Below are 14,393 nucleotides of genomic sequence, written 5' to 3' on the forward strand. Positions count from 1 at the left end.
TTTGTCTCCAAGGTGCTATTTAGCTATATCTTTGGACCATCCTTTTCCCAAGTCTTGTCATGTATGGTACCGCAGCGTGCAGAGATGAGAGAATTTAATTTGTTTATAGGTTTATTTTGATGAAATTTATATAAAACTAGAACTGATAAGGTTTGGATTTGCTATGACTTAAAGAAATCAGTACTTTGCATGAAGTTCCAGGATTTAAGCTTTATCTGTTAAAAGAGGATAAACACACGGAGCTCAGCATGTCACAACACTGACCATAGATAAACAGCATGACACCACATAGTAATGTATTATGCCAGCTGGAACTGCTGGCAGACAACTTAATTCAACCATCAAATTGTAACTGAGGTTAATAGTGGCAACAGCACCAGGCTGTGCAGCTGCTGCTGTCCGTGGAAATTTGTCATATGTCAGGAGGTTGCCTTTTAAATGTTTTGAAATGCCAAAGAGTTTGGGGCATGACGAACCCTCTTAGGTGTATGTTGTGCCAGGTCATACGCAGTGTTTTATGAGATACTGAAATATAACCTAGATTTTCAGAGAAGTAGTCCAAGTAGTCCAACACAAACGAATTAGAAAGTTTCTTTTTTTGCAGAACTTCATTTTATTTTGCCTAGTGCATACTTGGCCACCCAGAAGATAAAGCCAATACTGTGTAAGTAATAAAGTAGCTTCACTTACAAGTTTGAGGGGTTTTCAATGAAATATTATTGTTGCTATGCTAGACAGAAGGTTTTTGCATAGACGGTGTGTTCTGTTTTTCTCACATAATCAAATGTTTAATGTATGAGCTGTCTGCAATAAGGATATAGAGCTTGTGAAATCCTTTGTTATAGTGTGCTACAATTGTAATTCTAAATATTCTTAGTTCAGTGGGTGGTTTAAATATGATTTGATTTTTTTTGTTAGTTATGAGCCACACAGCTATGCTGGTATTAATTGGTATGATATTGAACACTTTTGTTGTTGTCTTCGCAAAAAGGTATTTGGACAGTGAGCTGACCTAAATAGTTTCTCATCTGTGTATATGCTCATATTACAATGGAGTATTATAAGGTAGAAATTTAAAATAAGACCCTGTCTTTAAAAAAAAATAAAATAATCCAGAGCTAATACTCTTTTAAGTGTAGTTGTGGTGCTCTGAATTCAAGGAAATAAAATCAGGAATTTGTGAATTAAAATGCACCGCTGCAGCAGGAAGTTACATGTTTTCCGATCCAAGCAGCTGTTTAACTGTTCAAAACATTGCAAGCAAATATGGTTTTAGAAGTTTATTACATAAATTTTTATTAAATGAACTCTAAGAATACCTAGCTACAGCTTTGTTATGCATGTATTACAGTAATATACTTAATATTATTAATAGAATGCATTATGGAAATAATATATAATGTACTATATATAATGCAATTATGTTAGTGTTACATAAAAATATCTGTAGATACCTATGAGGCTATAGTTTTATAGGTAAAGTATACCCGCCTACCATTTCCCTTTTCCTGGTTTTCCAACAGAAGCAAGACTGTTGCTCATTATTAAGCTTGCAAATACAATTCCCAGAAATACATACACTCAAAATGATATTATTGTTGGGCTAATTTTCCTTTTATTTTTTGTTGTTGAGCATTTTCTCACAAGGAAACTCACCAAACAATGCAATAGAACTCCCTTTATTTGCACTTACAGGCTAATTTATAGCAGACGTCAGGGAAGATGTCCACTTGTAAGCAAAACCAACCTCCTGTGAAATATTCTGAGTGACTGAAGCAGCTGTGTAGCACTTGGGCAAGAATGCATTGTCTAAGTGAGGAATTTTAAATTAGTCCTAGCCAGCTATATACACAGACACAAAAGAATGTAGTTGGGGAAGCACATTGGGAACACGGTGTGGAAGAGTGTGTGAGTACCTTCTTTGTGCTCCCAGCCACCCTCTTGTACCCTTAAATGCAGTCACCACCTTATTGAAGTCCCAGGGGAGAAGTGACTGGTTGCAAAACCCAAAGGTTTTACAGTTGAAAAATAGGGAAAGTCTGTTGGCATTACTTCACATATTGCTGAAGTAACCACTTTGGATAGATTTTTGCACTGCAAGATCTTTTGCCCAGTACTCTGTTGTTTTACTGGTCAAATTTAATTTGGAAGTAATGGAAAACAGAATCTTTCCTAAAGTAGGCAAGAGAAGGAAGGAAAAACTCTCCAGGCAGAACCTCTGACCTGAACAAGTGTGTGCCTGTTGCCCTGCAGTTGTTAACAGGGTGATGAACATAATGGAGATTCTGTTTTAGTTAAAGTTGCTGAAAGATTCTTCCACTCCAACCATACTCAAGCCACGGGAAAGTATTATTTGCTGAAGCACTGTATGTCATCTGTTCTTGTGCTGATTATGTTTTGGTTACAGCCAACTTCCCTAGATTCACGTATTCCAAATCAGATTTATAGTTGCCATGTTAACAAATAAAAAATTACCCTTTGTCTGTCTTCTCCAAGACCTTCAAAGAAAAATGGAGGAAATTAACATCTAGTATTAGTCAGGGCTGCTGAAATGCTAGTTGTTTTCCAACCATTTTCTTTTGTATTACTGCTAAATATAGGTAATCCTTAATAATTCCCTTGGGGAATGTTCTTCTGTTGATGTGCTAAATAACATTGTGGAATTCCCATTAATTTTCATTGGTATTAATGATATCAATCTCAAAGAATACTTCCAACATGTAGTTGGAAAGTTTATTGAGATGGTCTTGGTTATTTAAGTTAATAGATCATTAATAGTATTTTACATGGGAAAACAGATTGAATTTTATGTTTTATGCTCATTTCCTCAATTTATGAAATCGGTCATGTTACTGCTACTAGGGGCGGGGAACCCCAGCTTCTGTTCCCTAAAGAAATAATTATTTTTCTACGTTGACGTACTTCCATCCCTTGAAAAAAATGTCTCTAAGAAAAAAAAAAAAAAGTCATTTTAGGGGAAATGCTGAGTGTTTTTCAAAGGCCTATATAGGGGGGAAAAAAGAAAGAAAAAAGGCGCCAAGCATTTAAGGTAGGTTCCTCACTACTGTAATGAAACAGAGTGGCAGGGTAGCAGTCACCCTATTCACTGGGCTGGGGTCTTAGTTATACAGGAAAGCATTGCTTTTAACATAAAAAATATACTCTGCTTCCTGGATTTCCAGAAAGTACTACTTCAAATGAATACTATGACTGTTCAAGTAAATGAGAAAATAGTTGTTTCTGTCTTTTAGCCTTCCCATTTTAACTGTTTTTGTGATAGTTTTGCCAGTTTAGTTCCTTTTCCCTTCTTTGGGACTCCTGTAGAATATTTTGCTGATGCTCCTCCCTTTAAATGTGGACAGCTTTTGGTTATCCATGAGCAGATAATCTGAGTTGCAGGTTGTTTCTGCAATACGTATTAGTTGGAGCAGAACAATGGATGTATGTTAGCTATATGACAGCTGCATATTCACAAACAGCGTCACAGTTTCGTGTGGCACAAAGCTGGAACTTAAAATGTGTGCTGGGTGGATCTCTGCTGGGCCTGGGGGTGCTCAGAAATCTGGTTCAGAGATAATAAATTTTCAAGTGAGTGACAGCAAAGTAAAAAAAAAAAAAAAAAAAAAAAAGTACAGTGCTGCGTGTAGGCTCCTCAGTCTTTCTGAATACCAGTGTCCTGGGAAGGACATTGCAAAGACACCCGAGTAGCAAAGACTTCTAACTTGATGGAATTGGATTTCTCTGTGTTAACAACACATTATCTCACTTATTAACCGTACTTTCTTATCATGTAGACTCTGTGGTCCCCTTTGCCCTGGATTAGAGACTACTGAATTTGATGAAACATGGTGGTCAGACGGATATTTACAGGGAAGGGGATGGGATGTGGGAACCTGTTCAAGCTAATCTTTTCTTCGAGATGATGTTGCTTGATAGCAAGTCTTTCAGTTCTAATGAATGTTTGCCCAGGAAATCTCTTAGTGAGACCAAGCTTCAATTTACTTTTAAAATACTTCATATTTTGCCTCTCTGTTTTTCACACAGAACAAAATTTCTGTTGTTTCCCAAGAATTTGTGTACAATTTTTCAGATTTTACTGCCTGTGAGCTGACACACAGTTTAAGACTGGAAGTTTAAAGTTACAGGAGTTCCTTGTATTTCTTTAGGCCTTTCAGCTGCTTACTGCAAGATAATAGTTATTCTTGAATGCTCATCATGGTTTAACTATAATTTTTTTCTCAGTTGACCCAAATGGAAGAAAAGCAAGTAGGTTACTAGTTAAGGTACAGGGTTGTGAGCAGTTTTCTCTGCAGTGTGCATGCACGCACAGTAGTAAAGTAGTGGAGATGCATCATTAACTACTCCCTTAAAAAGCTTGTGTTTGAACATGCTCTGGAGACCAGTTAACAAGATTGCTTTAAAAAAATAAAAGTAATTGTATTTATATAAAATTAGTCTTTTAAATCACTAAAAGATGTAGTAGGGGAAGACAATGCAGTAGTTTCAATATCCTGTTTTATGGTCATTATTGCTTCTACAAGTTAAATCAATGTCAACATAAAAAACTGTAAGAAGTGATTTGTGGCTTTTTTCCCCCACCCAATATGTAAAATTCAGTCAGTATTTTGCTTTATGCAGGTTGTTTTATGGTATAGTTTTACGGTATTCAGTATAGGCATATTCACTGTTATGTGAAATACCATTGCCACAGATGTCATACCTGGGGGTTGGACAGCTGTATGGGAGACTTCAGAACTAACCAAAGCCTCAGTGAGCAGCATGGCAAAGAGGCACTTCTACAGCTACATTGCATGGCTCTGTATTTTTTTTCTGGAAAACCTCATAGCAAAAAGATGGATCCATGAACTAGATGGGCATGTGCTTTGTTTTTGATCTGTGCGTGTGCAGCAAATCCAGTGGTTTGAGTTTCTGGGCATATGCTGACCTATGCACAAGCCAAACACTGCTGAGTTCAGTGTGTTCCTGAAGAGTCACATCTGTTATGTGCACTCCCAGGTGTCTGAAAATTTTGGACATAAGAATATTCTGGGTAGTGACACTGGCAGGCTGAAATAATTGGTGTTTTTCTTCTTTGCCTTCCATTTTCCTCTGTCATCTTTACGAAATTTTTAACAACAGTTTGTATCCCCTGAGTAGTCAGTGAGAAATAAATTTTGTAGAAGCAGACCTTAAATATGGTACTCAATGTGGCTGTGCACCTCACGTATGTGCATTGAGGGCAACTATTGTTGAAGCTAAAACAGTTACAAATGTATTCTGGAGCTATACACTCTTTACGATGGCTTAAAGAGTTTGAAACATTTTATTTTTTTATCATTCATTAGCACTAATCTTACTGAGGTGTTGTAGATGCCAGGTTTTCCATTGTGTCAAGCAAAATTTTAGATTTTGGGGCAGGAAATCGTGTATACATGGAATGTTAAAGCAAAGAAGAAAAACCATGTGGGAAATAATTCTTCACAGTATGTAATATGGAAAATATGACAAAAGTGGTATTAGACTGATTTGTGTTTCCTGACCTTTATCACCTGATGTCAACTTTGCATCCCATTTCCTGGTAGTGACAGACATAAATCCGTTATGCTGCATGGCAGTATAGCACATTGCAGGCTATTGAATGTTCATCTTTTGACTGTGGTTCAGATTTTTTGCATCTCACTGATTTGACTTGTTCACAGTTGACAGTCTGATGCTACCTGGGTAATGCTTATTTGCCTTTTCCTAAACCTTCTTCTACTTAGGAAGCTCTTCCTTCACTTCCAGCCCACTCCACTTTTTGAAACTTGGATTTAACTCCTTTAATTTTTTATAATAATTTTATGCCTGCACATCTTCATACAAATGAACGGTAGCTGCTAGTTTCCCTGTATGCAGCCTTCCTTCCAAATGAGATTGTTCACTGCATACTGGCTTTGATAAAGCTCAGCACTTTGGTTTTCAGATAATGTGAAGATGTACATGCTCCAGCAGTTTATGCAACATGCTTTGTATTTGATTCTATTTAAAAACTTGACTAAATAATATTTTTTTCCACAACCATAAATTTTCATCCATACCACACTTTTTAGACTTAGGATTTAAAATTTGTCTTCAGTTTTTCTAAACTGAAAAATTAATTGTGTTTGAAATTTGTTCCTTCTGTAAATATAGCAGGGATGAAAAAGGTCAAGATGAAGGGCAGCGGTGCTTCCTGCACTGAATGCCACAGATGTCTTGGCTTTGTCTAAGTCATGTTTAGCCACAGCTGAACAGGAGTTAATGGAGAAGCCTTTACCAGTGTTTTATTTTGATTAGTAGTTTTAGTAGAATCCTAAATGAGTCACTTAATTCTGTGCATGGCATCAGTGTTCAGAGGGCCAAAGAAATACTGTCTTAGTATATTTAAATGAAAAAGACTTTTTGATGAGAAAAAGGCATATAAAAATAATTACACTATGAAAAAGTACACTATATAGAAGATTAAGTCCACATAAAAGCAGAGAAACACCATCAAGTTAGAAAATTGCAGTAACATTTGTAAATATCTGTGAATAGGGTGATATATCTGTGTCACTATCTGTGATGGTAGACAGTACATTAGATGTCATATATCCAGTCTTTATTTTAAGGTTTGTATTTAACTTTGTAGAGATTTACATGTATTTATAAAAATTATCTAGCATCAGTGCTTTATGTTATATTTTTTATTTATTCTGATTATTTATGGATTTTGTTCATAAATGAATATTTTTATGAATGAGATTGGATCATGTTAGAAAAAGAAAGCAAGCTAAGGAACTCTGTTGCCAGTGACTAAAAGTAATGCCTAAAGGTAGCAATTCATTTGGAACTCAGCTAATGTGATTAAGGCATGAAAATACTTTCTCCCAAATTATCTTTTCTGCTAAGTAATAGGCATGGCTTGATTAAATAGAAAGAAGTAAGAACATCTGTACAAATTTCAGAGGTCTGCGGGGTGTAACCCTCTCTTTTATGAAAGCCTACAAAAATGCCTGGAACCACAGTACTTTGAATACTTTTGGTACTTTTTAGTATTTTTTACTATGAAAACACCCAGTAACTATTCAATAGATGTATGTCAAAGTTGCTGTGTAAATTTTCAGTTTTACATTGTAGAATAGCCTGGTTGGTTAATTAAGTAGAATTGAGAAGCTATGCATATATAAAACTCTTTGATTTGTTTGATAGCGTAGACTTTTGTTTTAGGCAGTTAGTTCTTGAAAGTGATGTGCTGCACTTAGGTGTACTGCACTCATGGTCCAAGCCTTAAACTGCGCTCCCCTAGGCAGAGCCACTGTAGGGAGCAGTGGAGAAATCCACCTTCTGGTCCTGGTGGGGTCTGCACCCACAGCTTGCTAAGGTGAGGTCTAAGTGAATGGTGCACAGAAAAGGCACACAGGGTCTGTGTGGTAAAAGAGAGTGAGTGGCTTGCTTTTGGTCTCTGGTTGAGTAAAACTGAAGAATGGTTCTTCAGAGGGCAGTGTTGGTGAGGAACACACTGGATGCCATTTAAAGAGCTTATTGATTAAAGTAGAAATAGATTGAGCCCCCTTTCCCTTTCCCTTATGGTTGATTGGAAGGAAACAGTTCAAGCTGTCTTTTGTGCCAGTGGGTTTATTTTAATAGGATCAATTTTATCAATGTGAAATTGGATTCAGTTAATGGTGATGGTCTCTCAGCTGAAAGCCCATAATTGGCTATGAAAGACAGCAATTCTCTTCTGTTATGGTAAAGTATGTATAATTGATCATATTTTCTATATATTTGTACATAATTATATTATTATTCATTCTTTTTAAAAATAATTATAAACTGGAAGATAAAAGATTGTGTTGTCCCCTCGTAACTGCTTAATTAATTGGCCTCTAGCAATTTGTTCTCTAGACATCGCTGCTGCATGACTGAGGCACTGAAGCCTACTCTTTCCAATAAAACATCTGAATTAAATGAAGAATATTTGCTGCCCTTTGATTACTGCAATGAACCTATTTGCTTCTGTTTGTAGGGCACAGTAATAACTGTTACAGGGCTGCTGTTCAAATACTTCATATTTATAGATTTAAAAATAGATGCACAAGTCTGTAGAAAAATAATGATCAATAGAGTTAGGAAGAAGCAGAAAATCTTGTGCAAGAGAAATCATAAAGGGGGTGTTGGTGGGCTGGGGTCTCTGGTTGCTTGTTTCCTCATCATGTGTTGTATTAGATAAGGGTAAGTTTTCCCAAACCTTGTGCAAGTTTGTTATGTACAAGCATCAAACCCAAGACATTAATTTAAAGACTTTTCTATCCTACTAACTTTTCTGTCTGTTAAAGTGAGATACAAGAGCTTTCTTTTGTGAGATTTTTGTTTGAACAGATTTTTTTTTGGGAAAAGAAAATAAAAAGGAATCAAAACCTGAGTTTTATGAATTTATATGGCTGAGTAATGTCAGTCACATCATGTATTTATAGCTCCTGTGTTTAAAAACTCGTATTTTCACTTGTCTTTTGTCTTACATAAATATGCAACTTGGTTGAGAATATCCATGAAATGTTTTCAGTCCTGTCGTAACTGATGGGTAAGGGAAATTATCACCTCGCTGACCTGTTTGGTCAAGCAGCTAGGTAATAGTTTTTCATCTTAAGAATATATTTACGAGTCTAAAAACTTTTTATTTATTTTCCATTTTTATAGTTATATTTACATTCAGTAGCAGCTCCTATGGTATATATATAGTGGCTGGAAAGCTGCCTGGTGGAAAAGAACCTGGGAGTGCTGGTTGATGGCAGGCTGAACATGAGCCAGCGCCATGACCAGGTGGCCAAGAAGGCCAACAGCATCCTGGCCTGTATCAGAAACAGCACTTGGGTCACAACAACCCCACGCAGCGCTACAGGCTCGGGGAAGGGTGGCTGGGAAGCTGCTGGGCAGAAAAGGACATGGGGGCACTGGCTGACAAGCAAACTGAACATGAGCCAGCGCCATGACCAGGTGGCCAAGAAGGCCAACAGCATCCTGGCCTGTATCAGAAAGAGCGTGGCCAGCAGCACTAGGGCAGTGATGGTGCCCCTGTACTCGGTGCTGGTGGGGCCGTACCTCGAATCCTGTGTTCAGTATTGGGCCCTCACTGCAGGAGGGGCATTGAGGTGCTGGAGGGTGTCCAGAGACGGACAATGGAGCTGGTGAAGGGTCTGGAGCATGAGTCTTACAAGGAGCAGGTGGAGGGATCTGGGCTTGTTTAATGTGGAGAAAAGGCAGCTCAGGGGGGACCTTATCGCTCTCTACAGCTGCCTGACAGGGGCTGCAGGCAGGGGGGGGTCGGTCTCTTCTCCCAGATAACAAGTGACGGGACAAGAAGGAGGAAACGGACTCAAGTTGCACCAGGGGAGGTTTAGATTGGGTATTAGGAAAAATTTCTTCACCGAAAGGGTGGTCAAGCATTGGAACAGGCTGCCCAAGGACATGGTGGAATCGCCACCCCTGGGAGTGTTTAAAGAACACGTAGATGTGGAGCTTAGGGACATGGTGTAGTGATGGACTTGGCAGTCCTGGATTAATGGCTGGACTTGATGATTTTAAAGATCTTTTCAAACCTAACCAATTCTATGATTCTATTCTACATATTTTTGGTGGTGCTTTCTTATTTGGGTATGCAGATTGTTTGGCGATATGTAGCAACATTTTGCTTGGGTTTTTTCCATTTTTTTTTTAACCAACAGATTAGGCCTAGGTTTAATTTTGAAGTTTCAACTGTGTACAATGAAATCTTGGCAGATAGAAAAAAATGTACAAATTGCAAATTCTGTAAGAACCTCCTTTGAAAACTTAAAATGGAATAGGGAGCTGTACTAATGAAATATGGAGCTGTTCAGCCAATTGGTGGAGCGTCTGCTGGGGTGTAAATGGGCTTGTCACATACTGTGTTTAAAAAAAAAAGGCAATGAAATATTGCTGAGTTATGTGTGAGGGTTTTTTTTTTCCTGATTTTAGAGGAATTTTAAAGGAACTCTTTTGCATGACCATGGCAATTTGAACCTTTAGACTTCAATTTGTGGTTGTGTCCAAGTCAGGAAATGCTGTTGAATGCATCACCATTACAACTGTGACTAATTTATGTTTCAATTTGATGAAGAGTTGTTTAATTCTAGAGTGGAAAACTTCAATGTCAGGAATTAAGACAGCCTGCTGTATCCTCTCAATGACTAAATGATGATGAAATACATGTGGTGCACCCAGCTCAAAGCTGGGAGCACATGAGGGAAGCGTCACTGTTCCTCATAAGTATTTATTGTGAGTTTCTGCTACTGGCCACAGCTGGATATGGGACTCAGCTGGATGGACTTTCATTCTCATCCTGGCTGGTAGCACTTGTGCTCCTATTGCGTAGGAAGCTGAAATGCTTCACTCGAGGCTCTGACTGCAGCCAAACATTTAAAGCATCAGCACTTGCCTTCATAGATTGAACCCACAGAGTCCTGAAAAAGCGGCAGGACACTCACTGACAAGTCTAATAATATCTTTCAGAAAACTGTGTCCAACGTGCCAAATGCTATAAATACGTTGTAAATAGGAGGTTCCAACTACACTGTCCTTTTCTTTTGGTTTTTCAAATGTCACTGTTGCTCATGAAGAGAATGAAAATGAATAAAACCACAATGAAACAAATTGCAGTTCTAGCGGAACACGTTCATCTGGGACCAGCAGGCTTGAATTTTCAAAATAGAGATACAAACAAATGATCTTTAATGAAAAACTATGTAAAAAAAATGCTGTAATTTTAGACATTTTCTGTCTTCCATGAGGGGGTGGATTTTTTTCTTTTTTTTTTTTTTTCTTTTTTTTTTAGTGTTGAAATGAGCAATTATCAGATTTGATTCAGTGTTTTAAATCCATTTGACAGTTTATGCCTGGCCCAGTTCATAGAAAACTCATGCATCATTAATATGGGATTTTCATGCACTTGGAAGAATGCATTCTGCACTCTTCCAGCAGAAAGCAGCCTCTTTAGTATGTACAATATGTTCATTAAATACCTTTCCTTGTTTATACAAGTGCTCATGTCTCCATTATTCATTCAAGCAGAAACTAATACAAAATGTGGTACATCTGCTCTACCATGTAAAAGTAACTAAACAAACAAAAAAAACCCCAACAAACCCAAACCAAAAAATTTTTACTTAGGAGGTAATTCTGCTCACTTAAGAGGAATTCTGCTGGATGGTTTCTTCCATAGTTGGAATGTCATCTAATTTCTTATGGATATCGGGTGACATTAGAGTCCTACATTTACTTTCAAAACTGGGGGAAGGGTATTTTCTCTAATTCAAAACTGAAAATTTTTGTATAAATGCATTGGTGACACTTTCAGTGGGAGGGGTGGCTGGGATTACAGGCGGTCCATGGGCCTCACTGTGGTAACCGAGGGAAGTGCCTTGGCAGTGTTTTCTCTTGAACCAGTCCGACGCAGGTAGTGTTGATTTTATACATACAAAAAGGAAAACTTCTGTGAATTAAAACTGACAACGCATTTGCCTAGGATCAGGAAAGCGCTGGATCTGAACGTTTGTTCCACACTGGGCAGCGGTGGCCCTTCCCTGTCACAAGGCATGTCCTGCCTGCTGGGCTCTCAGCTGTTCTCCATCTCCTCTTTCCTTCAAAAAACATTGAGAAACTGATTTCTTTTTCTAGTGTTGAATGAGAAAGTAATACTAAGCCTCCAATTTTCATGAAATAAAAATGTTTCCTGGCCCTCCCTGTTATTACTGTATTAGTTAGCGCTACTGAGAAACCTTTCCCTAATACACTGTCCACCCAAATATGCTTTTTATTAAAGTAGTGACAGCTGGTTTCATACTCAGAAAAACAATGGAATATAATTTTGCAGATGTTCTTATAAGGTTTGAAGATGAGGACTTTGATCTTTCAGCACAGTTATAGAAAGATGGCTGCGTTTTAGAGGAACAATTCTCCATACAGGTTTTAGGAGGTAGCATCTTGGCCTCTGTGTGCAGCCTGTGTGCTGGAAAGATCTGAAAAGGTCTGAGTGATTTGGAAATCAGAGCCGATTCCTTGACGCTGGGGAAAGCATTGTCATTCCCAGGGAGCCAATTTGTGAGGGCATTGCATACCAAAGGATGCAGGGATCATGTGCAGCTAGATATGTGTCCAGCCTCTCACCAAAAGACTCCTACGCTTGATAAAGCATGTTTGCTGCAAGTATAAGGCGATGTAAGATCCTTCGTGATGAAGCAGACAGTTCCTTGCATTAACCCGTGCTGTGGCAATTGCTATAAGCATTTAGATAAACTGTTAAAGTCTTACAGTATCTTTGAGCAATGATTTATTTTTTTCTTTTTAGGAGATGTAATCAGGTGAATTGAGAAACTCATTGTGTAATGCAACTTTAAAGTAGCACTCCACTTTGCCATTCCAATATGTATATCTGCTGTCAACAGTTTATTTTTTTAATGTGTGTTTCTTAAAAGTTTGGATTTCTTCTAAATCCTGGTACTTTAATAAAGACTGTAGATGAAATATAATCCTCATCTATTCATAACCAGTCAAAAATAAACAATTTTTTCAAGCCATTAGACCATGCAGAGGAAAAGTTCATGAACCAATCATTTGGAGCTTTTGGCAGACCATACGGAACTTTTCTAACAGCTATTTATAAGGTTCTAATGTGTTTATTTTCACAATAAATCTGACTTATTGCTGAATGTGTTGGTTTCATAGTAAAATAAACACTGAAGATGACAAATATAACCTTTTGTAAAGTCTTCTGAAAGCTGAAGGCTTAATTTAATAAATGTGATGTTCTCTATATTGCCTGGGAAATGCATGCCAACTCTGAGAAAAAAGGAAAAAAAAGCAACAGCCTGAACCCTTGCATTAAATTACAAAATCAATTGTCACCAAGTTTACGTTATAGCTGAGCCATTTGGCCTCTGAAAAGTATTAATAATTGACAGATTGATAGATATAAGAACTAAGAAGGGATAAGTGAGGGAAGAGATGTACCTCAGTACTGCTGTTGAAGGGCTATGTGGAAGAAATGCTGTGTCTTTATGAATACACAAACCTAATTTCATTTAGAGATCGTTTAAATTTGTTTAGCTTGATTCTATAATTTACCAACAAAGCCACATGTACTTAAGCAATTTTGAAGTGCTCAAAAAGCATTTGCATTATGGCTTTTACTGGTTTAATTAGAATAATTTAAATCATCATGCTGTAAACCAGAGTGTTTGTGCACTTTCTCCAATATTTTGCCCCTTGCCAGTGCCAGAGATGAGCATCCTACTCCACTGCAGTTAGTGGCTCTGTTACCCACGTTGTTGAGTCAGGATTTCAGCTCAGATGTATGACGAGATTATCAAATCTTCAGAAAAGGCAATTACTTTTTAAATAATAAAAAAAAATCATGCAAGAAACTTTCTCTTTTTATAATATGTCCTCAGAAATACTGTCTGATGTGTATGTGAATGTTCTCATTAGGCATATCTTTCCTAGTTCTTTTAGTGAGTCCTACTAAGCTCTTGACCTCAATGATATATTTTGGTAATGACACTGTAGGTTAATTACATATTGTGTTAGAGTACTTCCTTCTGTCAGCTCTAAATATATTGCTTTTGAACTTCATTAGATACTCCCTTGTTCTTGTCATATTAAAATGTATCACTACCAACCATCAAATAGACTTTTGTGTTGGATTCAATATTTTATTTGTCTGTTGCTAAACAGACTTCATCTTTGCTTCTTCACGGTAAAGTCCCTTCAAACTTCAAGTGAATACTTTAGGTTCCACATAATGAAAAAATTGCTTTATGTAAGCTTTATTGTGCTTCTAGTATGTCCAATTGCATGAGTGGGAAATGAACTTGGCTATGATTTGGTGTAACGCTGAGCATCCAGTGTCAGTGAGGCTGCTTTATATAACATAGCATTATTTCAATATATCATTTATTTTCAAAAGAACTTGAATCATGGCCATAGAATGTGCTTTATGTGCACGCTTTGTTCTCAGATAGAAGCCTGCAGGATCTCAAACAATTAAAAAGAAGTTGTCATTCCAGTTGCTGAAACGCCAGTGCTTTGGGGATAGTTTTGGAACAGTTCCAAGGGACATGCCTGGGAGGGTGGACCTGGATAGCAGATTGTTTTTAAGAAAACATCCTTCTTCTGAGTGATTTTATGTAAAAGAAGAAAGAGACCATTGAAATCCATTAAAAATGCTTTGTATTTTTGGAAATGTTTTTTAAAGTTTAGAAAAAATGGACCAGCTGGACTAAGGATTTTATACATTATACAGTAAGTTATCTGTTTTCTGGGTGACACTGTGGACATTTATAAACGCCAAAAATGTTGGTCTATGCCAGATTGGTTGGTGG

The 14,393-nt window shown here is 37.4% G+C and overlaps 1 protein-coding gene across 2 annotated transcripts in view; it reads left to right on the forward strand.

The window, feature by feature from the left end:
• Positions 1 to 14,393, forward strand: part of ADGRA1 (adhesion G protein-coupled receptor A1) — a 277,331-nt gene that overhangs the window by 62,909 nt on the left and 200,029 nt on the right. Inside the window, exon 1 of one of the 2 annotated variants that reach the window (XM_056352200.1) lies at positions 14,199 to 14,313. The exons of the other annotated variant lie outside the window; for it this stretch is intronic. The gene's annotated coding sequence lies outside the window, so the exon portion shown is untranslated. Of the gene's footprint in view, positions 1 to 14,198; positions 14,314 to 14,393 lie in introns of those variants that run through there. 2 annotated transcript variants of the gene reach the window in all.

The sequence above is a fragment of the Falco biarmicus genome, chromosome 9 (genome assembly GCF_023638135.1).
Source record: "Falco biarmicus isolate bFalBia1 chromosome 9, bFalBia1.pri, whole genome shotgun sequence".
NCBI classification, from domain to species: Eukaryota; Metazoa; Chordata; class Aves; order Falconiformes; family Falconidae; genus Falco; species Falco biarmicus.